This window comes from Mauremys mutica, chromosome 18 (genome assembly GCF_020497125.1).
Source record: "Mauremys mutica isolate MM-2020 ecotype Southern chromosome 18, ASM2049712v1, whole genome shotgun sequence".
NCBI lineage: Eukaryota > Metazoa > Chordata > Testudines > Geoemydidae > Mauremys > Mauremys mutica.
Window position 1 is genome coordinate 28,774,613 of NC_059089.1, and position 23,573 is coordinate 28,798,185.

The 23,573-nt window shown below is 45.3% G+C and overlaps 1 protein-coding gene across 6 annotated transcripts in view; it reads left to right on the forward strand.

Moving 5' to 3' along the window:
- Positions 1 to 2,160: 2,160 nt before the first annotated feature.
- Positions 2,161 to 23,573, forward strand: part of RALGPS1 (Ral GEF with PH domain and SH3 binding motif 1) — a 394,703-nt gene continuing 373,290 nt past the window's right edge. For 2 of the 6 annotated variants that reach the window (XM_044992949.1, XM_044992950.1), the window contains exon 1: positions 2,161 to 2,270. The gene's annotated coding sequence lies outside the window, so the exon portion shown is untranslated. Of the gene's footprint in view, positions 2,271 to 5,496; positions 5,625 to 21,775; positions 21,819 to 23,573 lie in introns of those variants that run through there. The other 4 variants (XM_044992947.1, XM_044992948.1, XM_044992945.1 and 1 more) reach the window with 4 other exon arrangements.

Below are 23,573 nucleotides of genomic sequence, written 5' to 3' on the forward strand. Positions count from 1 at the left end.
AATATATTGGTAATACTGCATGTTGAGTGTATGTCACCTCTAAAAGGAACCAGAGGACCTACCAAAGATTAAACAAGTATGCTACATTTCTGCCTCCTGTAATCAAATTAATCAAATGTAGGAACTGGAAAACTGGGTCAAACCTCTGCCACAGTCAATACTGTGCCCAACTGCTGCCACCTCCACCACCTGCCAGAGCAAATACTTTCTCCAGCTGCTGCCACATGCACATGGCACTGTTGCTAATGGCCCCCAGGCACTTCCACACCGATTGCTGTTGTGTAGAGAAGCCCTCGGACCACTACCGGATTTACCATGGGGCCAGGCCCATGGTCCAAAGGGGCTCCGGCCCAGCCCGCTCTTCTCCGTGCCCCCCCCGGGGGGCAGAAGCTTAGTGCTGCCAGCTCCTGCTGCAGCAGGGCAGGTTCTGCTGGCAGCCAAGCTCCTCCCCTGCCTCTTTCCCCAGCTTGCTATGTTCCCTCCTGCCAATCAGCTGCTTGCTGGCAGGAGGGGGGAGGTGGAGGAGGAGTGGAGCCTCAACAGGCTCAGGGCTTGGGGGAGGAGAAGAGGCAGGGGCAGGGCCTTGAGGAAGGGGCTGGAATCGGGGCATACCCTCTCCAGCCCCCTGCTGTGAGCACCCCCACGACCCCAGCCCACACTCACAGCCCACCCTGACCCCCCTTTCTCACACCCTGCCCTGACTCCTGCACCGCCCTCACATACCCCCTGCATCCCCTCACACCTCCCCAGCCCCCTGCCCTGACTCCTGCACACCCCCCCCCACGCACCCAGCCCTGGGCTGGGGATACTGTGTCAGCTGATCCCCACAGTCTCCAACCTACCTGGGCAATACAGCAGACATGGCCCTGCCCATTAGCTCCTCTCCACTCCCCAGCCCACCCCCCCTTGCTTCCCACAGCTTAAGGCTTAGCCCTCTCACTTTTAAAAATTATTGCTTGCCCCTCTTCTGCCCCCCTCCCCCTCAGGCTTTTCTAGCAGCCCTGTTGCCAGATATCCAGTTTTAGACTGGAAACTCCAGTAGAAAATGGGACCTGGGTGTCTGGTTAGCAGTGCTGACTGGAAACTAAAAGTCTGGTTATAGGAGTAACCACATTACCCTCTGCTCCTCCCACTCCCAACACCCACCCCAGAGGGCTGGACGAGAACCTGTTCTGCTGCTGCTGGATGTTGTGGAGTGTGGGGGAGTCAGGGTCCTGCACCCCCCCACTTCCTGTGATTCACCCTGACTCTCAGCCAGCCAGTAAAACAGAAGGTTTATTAGATGACAGGAACACAGTCTAAGCAGAGCTTGTAGGTATGGAAAACAGGATCCCCTCAGTCAGGTCTGTCTTCTGGGCGAGGGAGCCCAGATGCCAGTGCTAGGCCTCCTTCCATTTCCCCTCCAGCCCCTCCTCTGTCTCTTTCCCGAGGCCAGGAGGCCTCCTGATCTCTTTGTTCGCCAACACCTTCAGTTGGCACCTTGCAGGGAAGGGGCCCAGGCCATCAGTTGTCAGGAGACAGGGTATCGGCCATTCTCTGTGCAGACAGCATCACCCCTGCTCTCTAGGGCTCTGCAACAATCACACCCCCTGATCCCACCACCTCGCTACGTAAGAAATGCCTAGGGGGAACTGAGGCACCCACCCAGTAGGCAGGGAGAACAGTCAGCCTACACTGGCGGAGGGGCAGCTAATGGGCTAGAACCAGGGAGCAGGTAGGGTCCCCCTCCCCCGCCCTGCGGCGCTAGCAGTTTACTCCCGGCCCCTCCCTAGCTCCTGCTCCACTGGGCTTCGTCCCGGGCCCTTTTACAACCATTCCCCGGGTCCCCCACAGACAGTTACCCCGCGCTGCCTCGCGCCCCCCTCTCCCCGTCCAGCTGAGCGGAGGAGGTGCTGCAGCTCCTGCGCACTGAGCTCTTATTTGAATGTTCCCGCCTCTACGCAGCGCTGATTGGTGCGCTGTGGTGGCGGGGGTGAGGATTGGCTGAACTACCTGTCACTGTGGTGAGCCCTAGTCCTCGCGCTCGGGGTCGGCCTCGTCCTCACCCGCGCGGCTGCAGCAGTGGGCGGGGGGTTTGGGGCGCGCGGCGACGGCGGCGGGCTGGGGGTTTGGGGCGCGCGGACCCCGCCCCTCCTCCTGCTCCTGCTGGGGGGACAGCAGCGGCCGGCCGGCCCCGGCCCCGGCCCGCGGGAGACCCGCCCGCCGCGGCAGGTGAGACCCAGAACCGCCCCCATCCCTGAGACTTCGCCGCTCCCGCCTCCCCCGGCCAGGTGAGGCCTTCGAGCGCCCCTTCCCCGGGACCTCCCTCACCTCAGGCACCGCCTGGCGCCGCTCGCGGGCCGGGCAAACCCGAACAGCGACAGTGGAACCTCGAGCGCCGCCCGCCGCACCCCCGGAGACCCCCCCCGACCCCGCCTGCCCCACCCCCGGAGACCCACCCCGACCCCGCCTCCCCCACCCCCGGAGACCCCCCCGCACCCCGACCCCGCCTGCCCCACCCCCGGAGACCCACCCCGACCCCGCCTCCCCCACCCCCGGAGACCCCCCCGCACCCCGACCCCGCCCGCCCCACCCCCGGAGACCCCCCCCGCACCCCGACCCCGCCTCCCCCACCCCCGGAGACCCCCCCGCACCCCGACCCCGCCTCCCCCACCCCCTGAGACCCCCCCTGCACCCCGATCCCGCCTCCCCCACCCCCTGAGACCCCCCCGCACCCCGACCCCGCCTCCCCCACCCCCTGAGACCCCCCCTGCACCCCGACCCTGCCTCCCCCACTCCCTGAGACCCACCCCGACCCCGCCCACCCCACCCCCGGAGGAACAACCCCCCCCCCCGCATGAGGCCCCAGGCAGTTGCACTGCTTGCTACCCCTTAATGCTGGTCCTGGCTTTTATATGCAGAAAACCAGTTATTGTAGCACAGGGAGGTTATGGAGTTCTTATAGCATGTTGGAGGGGCCTCAGAAAGAAAAAGGTTGAGAACCCCTGCCCTAGAGCATGACTAGGGTAAATCAATTTGCTCATCATCACTATATCCTTGTGAGTGTGTGTGTGTGTGTGTGTGAAGGGGGACTGTTGCTAATATTGACACTTTCCTCCTTTGCAAATACTTCAGCATTTTGTGCAAAATAGAGAGATGAAAGCTTGTCCAAGGTGTATATATTTCTCTTTCCATCAGGTAATTTTTGTTCCCATTTGTTACAGTGCAAGCGTGTGGTATTCATATTATCACACTTTCTTTGTTTATAGGATTCATGCACCCTCCCATCATCACCTCAAGCACCCTGTATGCAGCAATAATGTGAACAATCTATAGTATTGATGTCTCCTACTCTAGGTTTGGTGCCCAGTCTAAGAGGCATTAACCAGCTCATTCAGTGAGAAGGCCCTTCATAGGGTGAGAGATCAAAAGCCTTTACAGTAGTTTGATTTTCTGTGGTTGTAATATAAATCTCAAAATCTGTCCATTTTTCCTCCCCTTTACGAAGTCTGTGAAGAGCCTTGTAGTATTTTAAGGTTTTGGCTAAATAGAAAAGAAGCCTTTACATTTCATTGCCTCTTCTATATGTTAGTAAGAAAGGTAGATAGTGTATGCATTAAAATTTGTTTTGTTTTGGACAGAGAGATTGGCAATATTGATAGTTAGCTTCTGTATAATGCAGTGATAAATGCCTGCGAGATATGGACAATTAACTAGTACTGTTCATTCTCTGCACTGCTGTTTCAGAAACTAGGGATGGAATTCCCAGCATTTTGATAATTTCAGGAGAAGGGTGTGATGAAGTCTTGGAAGTGGAGGTGCTCTTTGTGTTGTAGGATTCAAAGGATGTTGTGCTTTTTCAGGAAGACACATACAATGAGGGCTACCTTTGTAAACTGCATCCTTGCTGAGCAGGACATGACAAGGGTAGGTGGAAGGCACAGACAGCTGTAACAGAGGATGCTTTGTGAGATAATTTGGGAAACTAATCACACATTGTTAGGGATGACACTCTACAAATACAGTTTAGGACATTGTTTGACATCTATTCTGAATGCATTTTATAAATGTGTGTCTTTTTTTGGCTTCAGAGAATATGAATGACTAATGTTTTGGCATATAATGAAAAGGATTACAGTTGAATTATGTAATTGAAGAACCTAAACATGTGTTTTGCATGCAGTTGTTGTCATAGATAGAACTGAAACCAATGAAATGGAACAAATGCAGACTGTTGCCTTATTAAAATTATTTTTATTAATGCAGCTGTTTACTAACTTATAGAAAAACCTATTCCATGCCCCAAAGAGATTACAATTGAAGATAACACTGTTTATTTGTATCTTGTCTAGCAGATGCCTATTAATCAAAACTAGGCTTGTTTTCATACTGAATATTGATTCTGGGACTGGCAGTTATTTTTGGTGTGTGGAAAAGGGGTAACAAAAATATGAGAGAAGGAATGATCTGTATACAGTGTTTTCTTTGTTTCCAAGGTTTGTGCCTCTCATGATGGTATCAGTTTGAAGAACAATTTAATAGGATACTGTCACCTGAATTATATTTTGTACACAAACACATTTTGTTTATCTGTGATAAATTTATTTGCTGTAGATTATGAACAGTGAAGAATTCTAAAGATCCAGTTTACTTGTCACTATTTTATGTTTTTAGTTTACTTGTATTTCCCTACCTTGAATAATATAAATCGATTTAATTTAGTTTCACTTTTGTTTATAGTCAGTTTCACTTTCAAGTTCTTAGTGCTAAAATGTTTGACTTCAAACTCTGTATGGGGAAATGTTGATTTGCTTAAAACACTTATTGAATTTTTTTTTTTAAGAAGTGGAAACATTGTTATTGGTCTTATATTTACCAAATTTAAGTTGCTTTAAATCAAATTAATCACAGTCCAGTTCATACATACAATTCTTCAGTACTAAAACAATTCCACCAAATTCTTAAACCTTACCACTTGAATGTAATGTGTATTATATTTTTCTGAGTTCTCCAGCATTTTCCCCAATTAATATTAGTGTAATTGAACAGAATGAAGTGTTTTATTTTAGTCTAGCATTCTCTTTGGCCAGGTTGACATATTTTTCAGGGAAGAGCAAGATTTTGTGAGGATTTGTTCTGTAGAGGTGGTGAGCCTGTGGCCCAACAAGGCGTAAAGTGTTAATAAAAACCTTGGTTTTGTGAACATTAATATTAAACAGTGAAATGTTGTCCAAGTTTTTGTGTTATCGCTGATGATTCCCATTGAAATAAACACCATAAAACAACTTCAACAATTTCCCCGTATTCCCTTTTTCTTTAGTTGTGTAATCCTTTCATAGGGGGAAAATTCCCTGTTTGAAAGCCTTTAGATAGTGGCTTTTGTTGCTAATGTTGTGATTGAGGTGTGATACTTGTGTGCGTTTGTCGTGTTTTGTCTTAAAGAAAAAAAGTGGGAAAGGAAAAAAATAGCAAAGACAGAAAATGTTGTTTCTTTCTCTTTGTCTCTCTCAATTTCAGACTACACCTCTACCCCGATATAACACAAATTCGGATATAACACAGTAAAGCAGCGCTCCGGGGGGCGCGGCTGCGTGCTCTGGCGGCTCAAAGAAAGTTTGATATAACACGGTTTCACCTATAACGCGGTAAGATTTTTTTGGCTTCTGAGGACAGCGTTATATCGGGGTAGAGGTGTAGTTGCTGGGAAATCAGAAGGCACAGCATATGATCTTATCAGCCACAATGAGACCTTGCAAACTTTTACCAGTGCCAGGCTGTTTCAGGCATTACTTTTACCTGCCTTTCCAGTCACAGGCTCATGGCAATGTTGCAAGAAGTAGAGTTGTTTTAGCTGGCTAAGCCAGACTCTTATTTGACAGAAGGCAAAAAAAGGAAGATAGGAAATAGGAGAAATAAGATAGGGAATGAAAAATGACATAGTAGCACAGGGCTAGTAGTAGGGACCTCAGCTTCACATTTCAGGTGATGTTCAGGATTTAGCTGAACCTGATGGAAGTGGTAATTACAGAATCATAGCTGGAATGGCTAAAATGTAGGGCTGAAAGGGACCTCAGGGTCATCTACTCCATTCCTTCATGCTAAATCAGGATCAAGTATACCTAGACCATCCCTGACAGGTATATGTCTAACCTGTTCTTAAAATCCCCTCCAGTAATGGGGATTCCATAACCTCCCTTGGTAACCTATTCCAGTACTTTGCTATCCTTTTAGAATCATAGCAATGTAGAACTGGAAGGGACCTTCTTAGGTCATCTCGTCCAGCCCCATGGGCTGAGGCAGGATTGAGTCTGATGTAGACCATCCCTGACAGGTGTTTGTCTAATCTATTCTTAAAACCCCCCAACGTTGGATATTTCACAGCCTCCCTAGGTAATTTGTTCCAGGGCTTAATACCGTTACAGTTAGAAAAGTTTTCCTTATGTCTAACCTAAATCTCCTTTGCTGCAATTTAAGCCCATTACTTCTTGTCATGTCCTCAATGGATAAGGATAACAATTTATCATTTTCTTTATAACAACTTTTTACATATTTGAAGATTGTTATAATGACCACCCTGAGTCTTCTCTTTTCCAGATTAAACAAATCCAATTTTTTCCATCTTTTCTTTTAGGTCATGTTTCCTAGCTCTTTACTCATTTTTGTTACTCTCTTCTGGATTTTTTCCAGTTTGTCCACATCTTTCCTGAAATGTGATGCCCGAACTGGACACAGTACTCTAGTTTCAGAGTGGTAGCTGTGTTAGTCTGTATCAGCAAAAAGAACGAGAAGTACTTGTGGCACCATAGAGACTAACAAATTAATTTGAGCATAAATCCACCGAAGCTTTTGCTCAAATAAATTTGTTAGTCTCTAAGGTGCCACAAGTAGTACTCTAGTTGTGGCTTTATCAATGCTGAGTAGATTGGAAGAATTACTTCTTGTGTCTTGCTTGCAACATTCCTGCTAGTACATCCCAGAATGATGTTCGTTTTTTTCCCCCCAGCAATATTACATTGTTGACTCATATTTAGTTTGTGATCTGCTATAAGCCCCAGATCCTTTTCTGCAGTACTCCTTCTTGGCAGTCATTTCCCATTTTGCCTATTTGTGCAATTGCTTATTCCTTCCTAAGTGGAGTACTTTGCATTTGTTCTGATTGAATTTCATCGTATTTAATTTAGGCCATTTCTCCAGTTTGTCAAGATCATTTTGAATTCTAATCTTGTAGTCAAAAGCGCTTACAACCTGACCAGCTTGGCATCATGTTTAAACTTTATATTTGTACTCTCTATGCTATTATCCAAATAATTTATGAAGATATTGAATAAAATTGGACCAAGGACAGATCCCTGCCAGACCCCACTTGACATACCCTTCCAGCTTGACTGTGAACCAGTGATAACTATTCCCTGAATATGGTTTCCCGACTGGTTGTTCACCCACCTTATAATAGGTTCACCTAGGCTATATTTTCCTAGTTTGCTTATAAGGTCATGTGAGACAGTATCAAAAGCCTTACTAAAGTCAAGATATATCACATCTACTGCTTTCTCCCATCTAAAGACTCATTACCGTGTCAAAGAAGGATATTGGGTTAGTTTGAAATGATTTGTTCTTGACAAATTCATGTTGAATGTTACTTATCACCTTATTATTTTCTAGGTTCTTACTAATTGATTGATTGAATTATCTTTCTGGGTACTGAAGTTAAGATGACTGTTCTATAATTTCCTGGCTTGCCCTTATTACCCCTTTTTATAAATAGGTACTGTATTTGCTGTTTTCCAGTCCTCCGGGATCTCTCCCATCCTTCACGGGTTTTCAGAGATAATTGCTAATAGCTCAGATCTCCTCAGGTGTTTCCTTAGATATTCTAGGATGTATTACATCAGGCCCTGCTGACTTGAAGATATCTAACTTGTGTAAGGGTATGTCTACGCTGCAATTAGGCACCCATGGCTAGCTCGTCCCAGCTGACTCAGGCTTAGGCTGCGGAGCTGTTTAATTGCTGTGTAGGCATTTAGCTGCAGCCTGAGTTCTGGGACCCTCCCACCTCATAGGATCGTAGAGCCCAGCTTCAGCCTGAGCCCAAATGTCTACTCCACAGTTAAACTGCCCCTTAGCTCAAGCCCCATGAACCCAACTCAGCTGTCACAGGCCAGCCACAGGTTTTTAATTGCAGTATAGACATACCCTAAGTAATTCTTTACTTGTTCTTTCCCTAATTTAGCCTCAGATCCTATCCCATATAATACTGATGTTCACTGTGTTAGTCATCCAATCACTGCTAATCTTTTTGGTGAAAATTGAAACAAAAAAAGGCATTTAATACTGTGGCCAATGCTGTGTTTTCTGTTGTCCTTCCCTCCTCATTGTGTAATGGCCTACACTGTCCTTGGTCTTCCTCTGGCTTCTAATGTAACTGTAAAATGTTTTCTTCTTACCCTTGTCCCTAGCTGATTTAATCTCATTTTGTTCCTTGTGATTTCTAATTTTGTCCATACGTGTTTGGTTTTTTGTGGGTTTTTCTGTTTGGTTTTTAGTATTCATTATTTGTAACTTGAGCTCGTTTTCACTTTTTGTATGATTCTTGGGGCTAGGTAATAATAATTGGAGATATACCAATCTCCTAGAACTGGAAGGGACCTTGAAAGGTCATCAAGTCCAGCCCCCTGCCTTCACTAGCAGGACCAGTTTTTGCCCCAGATCCCTAAGTGGCCCCCTCAAGGATTGAACTCACAACCCTGGGTTTAGCAGGCCAGTGCTCAAACCACTGAGCTATCCCTCCCCCCCAGGGCTGGGGAGGAGGGTTGAGATGCAGGGGTGTGAGGGCTCTGGCTGGGATTTCCGGCAGGCTGCAGCCCTGAGCCCCTCATCCCCCCAGAGCCCACACCCCCAGCCGGAGCCCTCATACCCCTGGCACCCCAACCCTCTGCTCCAGCCCTGAGCCCCCTCCCACACCCTGAACCTCTCAGCCCCACCCCACCACATTAATTTTGTTATGTGCACCAATATGAAGGTCATGTGTCACACATCGCCTCTGTATTGGTGCACATAACAAAATTCATTCTGCACATGGGTGGGAAGAATTAGAGGGAACACTGACCACCACCATTCCAGAACTTGGGGACAGTTATTCTTTTCTTCCAGGAGGAGTGCACACCAACATTGTGATACTTCAGGAACGTGAGAAGTACTTTCAGTACTGAGGCAGCATCAGTTCATCACTGTACAGTAGACTGTGGTACCATCCATGGGATGCCCATTGAGTCCAGTATTGATGACACAGAGATGTTTCATTATTGGACGTTTTCAGGGCTGCTACTTGTTCTTCCATGCATGCTTTTACCAAATATGCTGTTACAGTGGCATCTCAGTCAGATCCAAACTTTGGGAAGGCAGTCCTGCAGTCATTGTTTAAATAGAGTCCAAGCCCTACCTCCTACAAGTACTGCATGTGTTACGTTAGTGGAATTTATGTCTGCAACCACTCGAAGAAGAAAAAATGGTTACTTACCTGTTCTGTAACAGTTGCTCTTCAAGATAAAGGTGCAGATGCGTATTCCACAATCCACTCTCCATCCCCTCTGCCTTAGAGTCTCTGCTTTTGACATTCGGTGCAAAGGAACTGAGGGGAGTTGTGGTGGTGCTACTCTTAAATAGTTAGGTGAAGGGCTAATGGCCACAGAGTGTGAGCACTACCCCATGGGTACTACTAGGCAAGTACTGTGGCTTTGGTGCGCTGGGGTGAACTTGGAGGGTTGTTGAGTGTGGGTGGGAGAAGTATGGAACAGGTTTTTTTGGGGGAGGGGAGGAATTGTTAGGGAGCTTCCCCCATGCAGACCCTGGCTGACCCCTAGCCTCTCCCATTCAGTCAGGCACAACTGCCCTGTCCTCATGTATTCCTGAAGCCACATGTGTCCTTGCACCCCCTGTCCACATGGGTCCCTCCACCCCCACTGACTTACTCACCCCATCACCGTGCAGTACTGTGCCTCCACTCCCATTCAGCCTCTGCCCCAATCTATACTCCCCCCACTAGCCTGTATGAGCCCCTGCCTGACCCCCTGCCCGCAGCACCCTATGCCGTCTGTCTCCCCACAGCCCCTATCTCCTGCCCTGTCCTGATAGGTGCTGCGAGGAAGGTAGGCTCTTTCTCTTCCCTAGCTGGCTGGGAGCTGCTGATGTGTTCTATCACCACAGCACCCTTTTGGTGGGGAAAAAAGTGAAACTGCAGCAACATTTTGGCAAAAGATCTTTTCTGTGCAAAAATTTAAAAATATGCACAGCTCATTAATCATGTGCACATGCAGTAGCCCAGAATTCCCCCAGGAGTAATAAGAATTTATTTTTTGTGCTGTTGGTTTTTTGTATCTCAACTCAGTTTGGCCACTAGCTAAAGATGAAAGTTGTTTTTTCATTTTCTGGTTCTCTTCTGCTAGCACAGTTTTATAATATTTGTTTTGCAAACAGTGCAGAAAATGTTTAAATCTATTTTTAATTGAAAATAGGAAAGAAATATGAAAACATTAATTTTAATGAGGGGTTTAATAAAACTTTTTTAAACAAAACATTTTGAGCCTCAAATATGTGATATGTTGAACAATTATTTAACTATAAAAAAAGCATGCAATCATGAGAACAAAACTTGGCCACTAAAATTTTTTACTAGTGGTGGTGGTGCTGTAGTCAGTAAGCACAGTTTGACTTTATAGCTTTTCAAGCTGCTTTTCATGTAGGCCCTGATCTTCCAAACACTTATGCACATGCACAACTCTAATACTGTGAGAAGTCCCCTGTTTCAGTGGGGTTAGTCAGAGTATCAAAGTTAAGCATGTGTGTCAAAGTTTGCAGGATCAGGGCTTAAGGCAGTGACTGTTATAGTTTCCATTTAAAAAAAAAAAGTATTAACATACTCTAAAACTTGTGAAATTTCATTAATGTTGAGTGTTGCATTGAATATTTTATTTTGTTATTTTATCATTGTGGTCTTTCACACTTGTGTTAACATTCAGGATAATATTATACTCATGTCTTGAAAAACCTGCCCAATATCTAGTAGCCAAAAATTAAGCCTATTAGTGAGGGTCCAAATTATTGCCATTTTGTAACTTAAAGGGCTCCATCAGTGTGACGAAGTGGGACTGGTCTTACTGGGGTCTGTGAATGCTGTGTGCAGTTCTTAAGTATCTAGCAAAGCAAAAGGCCAGCGCAACCGAATGCCTGACCCTCTGTCTCCTAGCAACTGATGGCTCGGGCCCCTCCTCTGCAAAGGTGCCAGGAGGAGGTGTTGGAGACAAAGGGGTCAGGTGACCTTCTGGCCCGGGAAAGAAGCTGAGCAGAGAGGAGGGGCCGGAGGGAGCTGGCTGGGGAAAGAAGGGAAACAGAGACAGGGCTCTGATCCCCAATGGGGGCTGTGGGGCTCCTGGGGCCCCAAGATGGACCTAACAGGGGGGATCCTGTTATCTGTGCCTGCAAGACCTGTGTTGAACTGTGTTCCTGTCGTCTAAATAAACCTTCTGCTTTACTGGCTGGCTGAGAGTCCTGGTGAATCGCAGGGAGCCCGGGGGTGCAGGGCCCTGACTCCCCCGCACTCCATGACAATCAGTTATGCACTCTAGTCAGTTGTGGCAATTTTCAGTGACCTTTTTATTTAATAAATTATTTTGTATCGGCCTTTGGTTAGTAGTTTTAGTTCTCTGGCTATTGTCTGGCAAAATTTCTAGAGTGTATGTATGAGAGGGTGGTTGAGTGAATGTGCAGGAGAAATTGATAGGATAAATTAGTAAAAAGAATGATACTGTGACATTTTGGAAGGGAAATGTGAGAAGGAAAGAGAAAATACTGGTGAGAAGGTAGAGGACTCAATGTGTAGACAAAGATATAAAAGTGCAAAGATATAGAGGGTCTGGGGATTATAGTGGATCATAAGCTAAATATGAGTGAACAGTGTAACACTATTGCAAAAAAAAGCAAATATCGTTTTGGGATGTATTAGCAGGAGTATTGTAAGCAAGACGTGAGAAGTTATTCTTTCTCTCTACTCCGTGCTGATTAGGTCTTAACAGGAGTATTGTGTCCAGTTCTGGGCATCGCATTTCAGGAAAGATATGGACAAACTGGAGAAAGTCCAGAGAAGAGCAACAAAAATGATTAAAAGTCTAGAAAACATGACCTAATAGGGAATATTGAAAAAATTGAGTTTGTTGAATCTGGAGAAGAGAAGACTGATAGGGGACATAACAGTTTTCAAGTACATAAAAGGTTGTTACAAGTAGGAGGAAGAAAAATGGTTCTCCTTAACCTCTGAGGTTAGGACAAGAAGAGTGGGCTTAAATTTTAGCAAGGGTGGTTTAGCTTGGACATTAGGAAAAACTTCCTGTCAGGGTGGTTAAGCACTGGAATAAATTGCCTAGGGAGGTTATGGAATCTCCATCATTGAAGATTTTTAAGAGCAGGTTAGACAAATACCTGGCAGAGATGGTTTAGATAATACTTAGTCCTGCCATGAGTGCAGGCGTCTGGACTAGATGACTTCTCGAGGTCCCTTCCAGTTATGATCCTATAAGGAGGAAAAGAGAAAAACGTCCTGGAAAAAATTTAGGAAGAGATCCACCACAAGCTATTATAGCAAAGAAGGAACAAGTGGAATGAAGCCAGGAAAGGAAAGAAAGTAAAATAAAAGCAAGGAGATGTAGTAAGCTACACTTTTTGAAAAGTCTTACTAAATAAAATGTGTCACAAATGAACTATGTTTAACTAACCCCCTCATTTTTGCATAGTTCCCCTTTTTGAAATTAGCCACAGTGTTGGGCTGTTGAGATGTTCTTCCCACCACAGGGATGTTAAATGTTGTTATATTATGGTCACTATTTCCAAGCGGTCCTGTTGTTGTTACCTCTTGGACCAGGTCCTGCACTCCACTCAGGGTAGAGCTGTATATGGGGAGATTTTCTGGAGGTACACTAATCAAATCATAGGCTTTTCCTTTTCTTCTTCCTCACATACATGTACAATAAGTTCTTCTGTACTGGGTCCAGGATTTTGTAAGCAGCCATCCTGCTCATATCTTGGCTCATTTTGGAGGACTGTTTAATATTTTTAGCAATATTGACTTTGTCAATGTCCATTGGTTACTGAGTAATTATTCCACTACTTCTGCAATATCTCTGAAGTCTTGCCAGTCTCACAATTTACTTTATTTATACAACAGTAAAATGGGCTCAACACAAAATGTTGTGGCATACTACTGTATTACCGGTACATTTGTTCTAATGTACTGCCCTTCATCACTGTAAAGACTATTAAGTGGCAAATTTTTTTCTTTAGACTAGTATTTGAGTACTGGCAAACTTTTTCTTTTGCCATCCATTCGGTAGATTTTTTTCATTGCTGCATTTAATTACATTTATTTTTCAGAAACAGCCTTTCTCCAGGCCTGTTATAAATGTGTCTGCATGCTTTCTGCTGTCATAACTTATGATCTGCACTATAATGTCTTGTTAAAGTGCTTGTTCTGAAGTTATCTGTGTTTGCAGTAAAGGTGTTTTTCTTTTTTTCTATGTATGCAAACATTTAACTAGCATCAGTGTTGTTTTTTTGCTTTCCTTTTGGAATTGTACTTAAGCCAAATGTAAATGGAAAGCCAAGTGGTCTATGTTCTTTATGGCTGTATGCCTATAACATGTGGCCTCTTCTTCACAAATGATGCTGGAGGGCAAGTACCAATGTTCCCTCTAATTTTTTACTTCCGTATGCGGAATGAATTTTGTTATGTGCACCAATATGGAGGTGATGTGTGGTGGGGGTGGTACCGAGGGGTTTGGGGGTTGGGAGGGGGCTCAGGGCTGGGGCAGAAGATTGAGGTTCAGCCTGCCCCAGGGCGGTGGCAGGGAGAGAGGACTCCCCCCAGCCCTCTCTTGCCACAGAAGCCCGGGGCCAGGGGAGAGGCGACTCTCCCCGCCTGGCTGTAGGCAGCTCGGGGGCCAGGGCCGCGGCTATGTGGGGAGAGGCGCCTCTCCCTGCCTGGCTGCGGCCCTTGATGACCTGCTGTGCTGCCACGCAGCTTAGAGGGAACTTAGACACAAACTGTGATTAAACTTTGGCAGAATGTTCGTGGATATATATACTGTGTATATTACTATGCAGGCAGGCCAGCCCAGCACAGCCACCATAATACAGCGTCTGTCTATAGTAGTTGTTTTTGTTTTGTTTTTTTAATAGTGCAAACAAGGAAGTCTTGTCTCCTGGCTAAACTGTAGGGTTCAGAATTTGTTCCTGGCTCTGTTGCCAATATGCTACGTGGCCTTGGGCAAGTAATTTAACCTTTGTCTGCCTTGGCATCCACTCCCATCTGTACATTGGGAGAGGTGAAGCTTGATTTATTAATGCTTGTAAAAAAAACGGATAGTCTTCAATGGAAGAAATCAAAGAAATGGAGGCTGGTGCATGAAATTTTGTGAAAGATTTGGGAGAGAGGTGAAGACAAGTGGGAAATGGTTGAAACCTCCCAAAGTTTGAGACAAATAGCCATTTTCAGAGATAAAGCAAAGACAGTCTTCAGTCAATACTCCCCTGAAATGAAAAGGAACGGCCTACCAGCGCCAACCTTAGCATTTTTGGGTAGGCCCGCAAAGCAATTTCTGCTCCCCCTTCCCATACATAAAAGATATCTATCTGCCATGATCACAGCAGTACACACAGGACTGGCCTAAGTATTTTGGGGAGTATCACTGAGTTTATTGTTTGGGAAACAACTCAAACTTAACTGAAGTTTATCTGCCTGTTCCTTTTAAACCTACTTTTTCAAAATTCTTTGCAAGACAAAGAGCTAGATGCGTTTATTACAAAAATCTTCAATTCTCATTTACATTTCTAGGTTTCTCAGTCTGGGGGGCCTATGTTTTGCAAACCTCAAAAGGTGCCTCTGTAGCTCAGGCCTAAGAGTACGTCTACAGAACCAGTAGCAGCTCCTGGCTGCAAGCCTCTGAGCCTGGGTTGGCAGACTCGGGCTTGCATTACTGCTCTTCTTTTCATTTCTCTCCCTGCTTCAGGGGAGTTTACTGCTGTATAGCTTCTGCTTACTTGCATTGTGTGCTGGGGCTATAGTTAGGGCTTTAAGCATCTCATTCCTATGTTGTAGAACAGGGGTGGGCAAACGTTTTGGCCTGAGGGCCTCATTGGGTTTCGGAAATTGTATGGAGGGCTGGTTTAGGGGAGGGGGTCATGGCCCGCCCCCCCAATCCACCCGCCCTGGGGACTTCTACCCCATCCATCCCCCCGCTCCCTGTCCTCTGACTGCCCCAGGAACGCCTGCCCCCCACCAGCCCATCCAAACCCCCCCCCATTCCTGACTGCCCCCGGGGACCCCTACCCCATCCAACCACCCCCTTCTCCCTGTCCCCAGACTGCCTCTGGAACCCCTGTCCCTGACTGCCCCCCGCTACCCCATCCAACCCCTCCTCTCATTCCTGACTGCCCCCTCAGGACCCCTGCCCCCATTCAACCCCCCTGTTCCCCGCCCTCTGACCGCCCCGACCCTTATCCACATGCATACCCTCACTCCCTGACCACCCCCCCCAAGCTCCTCTGGCCTCTATCCAACCCCCATGCTGCCTGGAGCACTGGTGGTTGGTGGTGCTACAGCCACGCTGTCCAGCTGTAGCCAGCTACGCCGTCACTACCGTGCAGCACAGAACACCAGGTCAGGCCGGGCTCTGCAGCTGCGCTGCCCCAGGAGCTCGCTGCCCAGAGCATTGTGCCGACAGCGGAGCAAGCTGAGGCTGCGGGGGAGGGGGAACAGCAGGGGAGGGGCTGGGGGCTAGCCTCCTGGGCCAGGAACTCTGGGGCCAGGCAGGAGGGTCCCGTGGGCCGGATGTGGCCTGCGGGCTGTGGTTTGCCTGCCTCTGTTGTAGAGGGTCTGTCTGCAGACTCAAAAAGATGACACTGTGTTGGTTATACTCCACCTTTGGGACGTTTTCTCAGCCAGAAGGCCCACGTACTTACATTTCAAGTTTTGTTTTTTATAAAATGAAAGCTTAAATTTTGCTAAAACTGATAAGTCTCTGTTCCTTCCCTGAATGCGCCTATCCAGTCTCTAGGGAAAGTTCCTGCTCACAGTTGACATTTTTTAAGTGTTGTTCTTTGTACTGAAATTGTTAAAAGCATTTACACAGTGGTTAACCACAGTGGACCCTATCTGGTTTTGGACCTCTAGGTGCTACTATAATACAAATGATTACTAATTCACATGGCAGGTGCATGTGTTCAGGGCCCCTACACCATAGGAGCCAAATATCTGAAATTCTAGAAAGAATCTAGTGGCATCGTTCTCCAGAAAATGTCCATCAGATAGATTGTTTTATCTATGCAGCACATTACAATAATATGGTTGGATTCTTAGGGTTAGGTTAACTAGGAAATTAGGTTGATTTACTAGAAGTTGATATTTTAGAAATCAGTTTGATACAGTTGATTGTGTGTCCCCACTAAGCGGTGTGTCCATAGTACTAAGGCTAGCATAGACTTCTGGAGCGTTGCACTGTGGGTAGCTATCCCACAGTTCCCGCAGTCTCCACTGCCCATTGGAATTCTGGGTTGAGCTCCCAATGCCTGATGGGGCAAAAACATTGTCGCAGGTGGTTCTGGGTACATGTCATCAGGCTCCCCTCTCTCCCTCCCTCCCTCCGTGAAAGCAATGGCAAAAAATTGTTTCTCGCCTTTTTTCCTGGGTTACCCGTGCAGACAACGTACCACGGCAAGCATGGAGCCCGCTCAGCTCACTGTCACCATATGTCTCCTGGGTGCTGCTGGCAGATGTAGCACTGCAGTGCCACACAGCAGCACCCCCTTGCCTTGCCTTGCGGATGGCAGACAGTGCAATATGACTGCTAGCCATCGTCATCATCCCATGGTTGCTCCTGGCTGGCCTCAGTGAGGTCGGTCGGAGGCGCTTGGACAAAAATGGGAACGACTCCAGAAACCAACAGAACTCCACCGGCCATCACATACAGTCCCCAGCTAAAACCTCTCCAATGCATCATTAGGGATCTACAACCCATCCTGGACAATGATCCCTCACTTTCACAGGCCTTGCGTGGCAGGCCAGTCATCGCCCACAGACAACCCGCCAACCTGAAGCATATTCTCACCAGTAACTACACACCGCACCATAGTAACTCTAACTCAGGAACCAATCCATGCAACAAACCTTGATGCCAACTCTGCCCACATACCTACACCAGCGACACCATCACAGGACCTAACCAGATCAGCCACACCATCACTGGCTCATTCACCTGCACGTCCACCAATGTAATATACGCCAACATATGCTAGCAATGCCCCTCTGCTATGTACATCGGCCAAACTGGACAGTCCCTACGGAAAAGGATAAATGGACACAAATCAGATATTAGGAATGGCAATATACAAAAACCTGTAGGAGAACACTTCAATCTCCCTGGACACACAATAGCAGATTTAAAGGTAGCCATCCTGCAGCAAAAAAAACTTCAGGACCAGACTTCAAAGAGAAACTGCTAAGCTTCAGTTCATCTGCAAATTTGACACCATCAGCTCAGGATTAAACAAAGACTGTGAATGGCTAGCCAACTACAAAAGCAGTTTCTCCTCCCTTGGTGTTCACACCTCCTCTGCTAGAAGAGGGCCTCTTGGTCCCTGATTGAACTAACCTCGTTATCTCTAGCCTGATTCTTGCTTGCATATTTATACCTGCCCCTGGAAATTTCCACTACATGCATCCAACGAAGTGGGTATTGCCCACTACATGCATCCCACGGAAGCTCATGCTCCAATACGTCTGTTAGTCTGTAAGGTGCCACAGGACTCTTTGCTGCTTCTACAGATCCAGACTAACACGGCTACCGCTCTGACACATATCTCTTCTTTAAGTTTCGTCTAATGGAGATTCAGTTCTATCTGGAATATCATGCCAGCTGGAGGCTTCTGCCTCAGGCTGCTCTCCGAGTCGGCAGCACTGTGCGGTCTCACATGCCCCAGCCTACCCCTTGCTCTCATGGCTCATGAAGCCTGGACAGTAGTAGGGACCAGTTCAACTATAGGCTGAGCAAGTGCATAATGGTGGTAGAATGTGCCTTTGGACGTTTAAAAGCTCGCTGGTGCAGTTTACTGACTCGGTTAGACCTCAGCGAAACCAATATTCCCATCGTTGTTACTGCTTGCTGTGTGCTCCACAATATCTGTGAGAGTAAGGGGGAGACATTTATGACAGGGTGGGAGGTTGAGGCAATTTGCCTGGCTGCTGATTACACACAGCCAGATACCAGGGCAGTTAGAAGAACACAACAGGGCATGCTGTGCATCAGAGAAGCTTTGAAAACCAGTTTCATGACTAGCAGCAAAGAGTCTTGTGGCACCTTATAGACTAACAGACGTTTTGGAGCATGAGCTTTCGTGGGTGAATACCCACTTCGTCGGATGCATGGATTCACCCACGAAAGCTCATGCTCCAAAACGTCTGTTAGTCTATAAGGTGCCACAAGACTCTTTGCTGCTTTTACAGATCCAGACTAACACGGCTACCCCTCTGATACTTGAGTTTCATGACTGGCCAGGCTACGGTGTGAAAATTCTGTTTGTTTCTCCTTGATGAAAACCCGCCCCCTTGGTTCACTCTACTTCCCTATAAGCCAGCCACCCTCCCATCCCCCCTTTGATCTCTGCTTGCAGAGGCAATAAAGTCATTGTTTCAAATTCATGAATTCTTTATTAATTCGTCACACAAATGGGGGGATAACTGCCAAGGTAACCCGGGCAGGGTGGGGGAGGAGGAAAGTACCGGGGTGGGGTAGTTGTAGGAGCACCCCCTAGAATGGCATGCAGCTCATCATAGAAGCGGCATGTCTGGGGCTCTGACCCAGAATGTCCGTTTGCCTCTCTGGTTCTTTGGTAGGCTTGCCTGAGCTCCTTAAGTTTCATGCGGCACTGCTGCGGGTCCTTGTTATAACCCCTGTCCTTCATGCTCTTGGAGATTTTTTTCAAATATTCTGGCATTTCGTCTTTTGGAACGGAGTTCGGATAGCACAGATTCGACTCCCCATACAGCGATCAGATGCAGTACCTCCCCTTCAGTCCATGCTGGAGTTCTTTTGCGATTCTGGGACTCCATGGTCACCTGTGCTGATGAGCTCTGCATGGTCATCTGTGCTGATCAGCTCACTATGCTGGCCAACCAGGAAATGAAATTCAAAAGTTTGCGGGGCTTTTCCTGTCTACCTGGCCAGTGCATCTGAGTTGAGAGCCCTGTCCAAAGCGGTCACAGTGGAGCACTCTGGGATAGCTCCCGGAGGCCAATACCGTCAAATTGTGTCCACACAACCCCAAATTCGACCCAGCAGGGTCGATTTCAGTGCTAATCCCCTTGTCGGGGAGGAGTACAGAAATCGATTTTAAGAGCCTTTTAAATCAACAAAAATGGCTTTGTCTTGTGGACGGGTGCAGTGTTAAATCGATCTAATGCTGCTAAATTTGACCAAAACTCGTAGTGTAAACCAGGGCTTAGTTTGATATACAGTAAGTAAAATAACTCTACACAGATTCCAAGAGATATTTTAAATCCTTGTGTATACAAAATTTTTTCCTCTTATATAAAACTTTTAAAATCCAACTGTGGACCAATACATCTTTTTTTTATATTTTAATGGATACTTGGTTTTTTTTGCCCCTTTGAACAAACAAAATTAATAAAATTATCAGCCTCCAACAATCAAACTACCAATGTGATAACCAGAGCTAGGTTAATAATTCATAGTGTTGAACTCTTCTTTTGGATATGCATTGTTATGATTATATGAATTATTTAGTAGTAACAAGCATGTAAACAATATTCTGTATAAGTCTTACTGCTTATAAATTAGAATACAGGGAGATATAAAGGAACTGGTACAGTAGTTGTACTTTGTTACAGAAAAGCCATAAATCATATTAGGGCTGTTGATTAATCATAGTTAACTTATGCAATTAACTCACAATATTAATTGCAATAAAAAATTAATCAGTTTTAATTGCACTGTTACACAATAGAATACCAAATTGAAATTTATTAAATATTTTGGATGTTTTTCTACCGAGTAGTTGCTGAACCAGCAAGAGGGAATGCCATTTTAGATTTGGTTTTGGTGAGTAGTGAGGACCTCTTAGAAGAAATGGTTGTAGGAGACAACCTTGGTTCGAGTGATCATGAGCTAATACAGTTCAAACTAAATGGAAGAATAAACAAAAAATAGAGCTGTGACTAGGGTCAAGGGCTAACTTTAAAAAATTAAGGAAATTAGGGAAGTGGATTGGACTGAAGAACTTGTGGATCTAAAGGTGGAGGAGGCTTGGAATTACTTCAAGTCAAAGTTGCAGAAACTATCAGAAGCCTGCATCCCAAGAAAGGGGAAAAAATTCATAGGAATTGTAGACCAACCTGGATGAGCAAGCATCTCAAAGAGTTGATTAAGAAAAAGCAGAAAGCCTACAAGGAGTGGAAGATGGGAGTGGCCAGCAAGGAAAGTTACCTTATTGAGGTCAGAACATGTAGGGATAAAGTGAGAAAGGCCAAAAGCCATGTAGAGTTGGACCTTGCAAAGGGAATTAAAACCAATAGTAAAAGGTTCTGTAGCCATATAAATAGGAAGAAAACAAAGAAAGAAGTGGGACCGCTAAACACTGAGGATGGAGTGGAGGCTAAGGATAATCTAGGCATGGCCCAATATCTAAACAAATACTTTGCCTCAGTCTTTAATGAGGCTAATGAGGAGCTTAGGGATAATGGTAGGATGACAGATGGGAATAAGAATATGGAGTTAGATGTTACCACATCCGAGGTAGAAGCCAAACTTGAACAGCTTAATGGGACTAAATTGGAGGGCCCAGATAATCTTCATCCAAGAATATTTAAGGAACTGGCACATGAAATTGCAAGCCCATTAGCAAGAATTTGTAATGAATCTGTAAACTCAGGTGTTGTATGACTGGAGAATTGCTAACATAGTTCCTGTTTTTAAGAGAGGAAAAAAAGGTGATCCAGGTATCTACAGGCCTGTTGGTTTGACATCTGTAGTATGGAAGGTCTTGGAAAAAATTTTGAAGGAGAAAGTAGTTAAGGACATCGAGGTCAATGTTAATTGGGACAAAATATAACATGGCTTTACAAAAGGTAGATCATGCCAAACCAACCTGATCTCCTTTGAGAAGGTAACAGATTTTTTTAGACAAAGGAAATGCAGTGGATCTAATTTACCTTGATTTCAGTAAGGCATTTGATACGGTTCTACATGGGGATTTATTAGTTAAATTGGAAAAGATGGGGACCAATATGAAAATTGAAAGATGGATAAGGAACTGGTTAAAAGGGAGACTACAACGGGTCATACTGAAAGGTGAACTGTCAGGCTGGAGGGAGGTTACTAGTGGAGTTCCTCAGGGATCGGTTTTGGGACCAGTCTTATTTAATCTTTTTATTACTGACCTTGGCACAAAAAGTGGGAATGTGCTAATAAAGTTTGCGGATGACACAAAGCTGGGAGGTATTGCCAATACAGAGAAGGACTAGGATATCATACAGGAAGATCTGGATGACCTTGTAAACTGGAGTAATAGTAATAGGATGAAATTTAATAATGAAAAGTGCAAGGTCATGCATTTAGGGATTAATAACAAGAATTTTTGTTATAAGGTAGGGACGCATCAGTTGGAAGTAACAGAGGAGGAGAAGGACCTCGGAGTATTGGTTGATCACGGGATGACGATGAGCCGCCAATGTGATATGGCCATGAAAAAAACTAATGCGGTCTTGGGATGCATCAGGCGAGGTATTTCCATTAGAGATAAGGAGGTGTTAATACCGTTATACAAGGCACTGGTGAGGCCTCATCTGGAATATTGTGTGCAGTTTTCGTCTCCTATATTTAAGAAGGATGAATTCAAACTGGAACAGGTACAGAGAAGGGCTACTAGGATGATCCGAGGAATGGAAAACCTTTCTTATGAAAGGAGACTCAAAGAGCTTGGCTTGTTTAGCCTAACCAAAAGAAGGCTGAGGGGAGATATGATTGCTATCCATAAATATATCAGAAGGATAAATACCAGGGAGGGAGAGGAATTATTTAAGCTCGGTACCAATGTGGACACAAGAACAAATGGATATAAACTGGCCATCAGGAAATTTAGACTTGAAATTAGATGAAGGTTTCTAACTATCAGAGGAGTGAAGTTCTGGAACAGCCTTCCAAGAGGAGCAGTGGGGGCAAAAGACATATATGGCTTCAAGACTAAGCTTGATAAGTTTATGGAGGGGATGGTATGATGGGATAGCCTAATTTTGGCAATTAACTGATCTTTGGCTATTAGCAGTAAATATGCCCAATGGCCTGTGATGGGATGTTAGATGGGGTGGGATCTGAGTTGCTACAGAGAATTCTTTCCTGGGTGTCTGGCTGGTGAGTCTTGCCCAGATGCTCAGGGTTTAGCTGATCACCATATATGGAGTCAGGAAGGAATTTTCCTCCAGGGCAGATCGGCAGAGGCCCTGTGGAGATTTCGCCTTCCTCTGCAGCGTGGGGCATGGGTCACTTGCTGGAGGATTCTCTGAACCTTGAAGTCTTTAAACCATGATTTGAGGACTTCAGTAACTCAGACATAGGTTACGGGTTTGATGCAGGAGTGGGTGCATGAGATTCTGTGGCCTGCGTTGTGCAGGAAGTCAGACTAGACAATCATAATGGTCCCTTCTGACCTTAAAGTCTATGATTATATGATTTTTTAAATACTGATTTTAGTTAGAACACAGAATACAAAGTGTACAGTGCTCACTTTACATTATTTTATTACAAATATTGACACTGTAAAAGTTATAAACAAGAGTATTATTCAATTCACCTCATACAAGTGCAATCTCTTTATCGTGAAAGCGCAACATACAAATGTAGATTTTTTTGTTGTTACATAACTGCACTCAAAAACAAACCAACATAAAACTTCAGACCTTACAAGTCCACTCAGTCCTATTTCTTGTTCACCCAATCACTAAGAAAAACAAGTTTATTTATGGATGCATGTCGTCTGGAATGGGGTTGAAGCATGAAGGGACATATGAATCTTTAGCGCATCTGGCTTGTAAATATTTTGCAATGCCAGCTATAACAGTGCCATGCGAACGCCTGTTCTCACTTTCAGGTTACATTGTAAACAAGACATGGGCAGCATTATCTCCTGCAAATGTAAACAAACTTGTTTGAGCAATTGGCTGAACAAGAAGTAGGACTGAGTGGACACTTAGGCTGTAAAGTTTTACATTGTTTTATTTTTGAATGCAATGATTTTTTGTACATAATTCTACGTTTGTAAGTTAAACTTTCATGATAGAGATTGCACTACAGGACTTGTATTAAGTGAATTGAAAAATACAATTTATTTTATTTTTACAGTGCAAATATTTATAATATTAATATAAAGTGAGCACTGTACACTTTGCATTCTGTGTTGTAATTGAAATCAATATATTTGAAAATGTGGAAAACATTCTATTGTTTAAAAGTGCGATTAATTGTGATTAATTTTTTTAATTG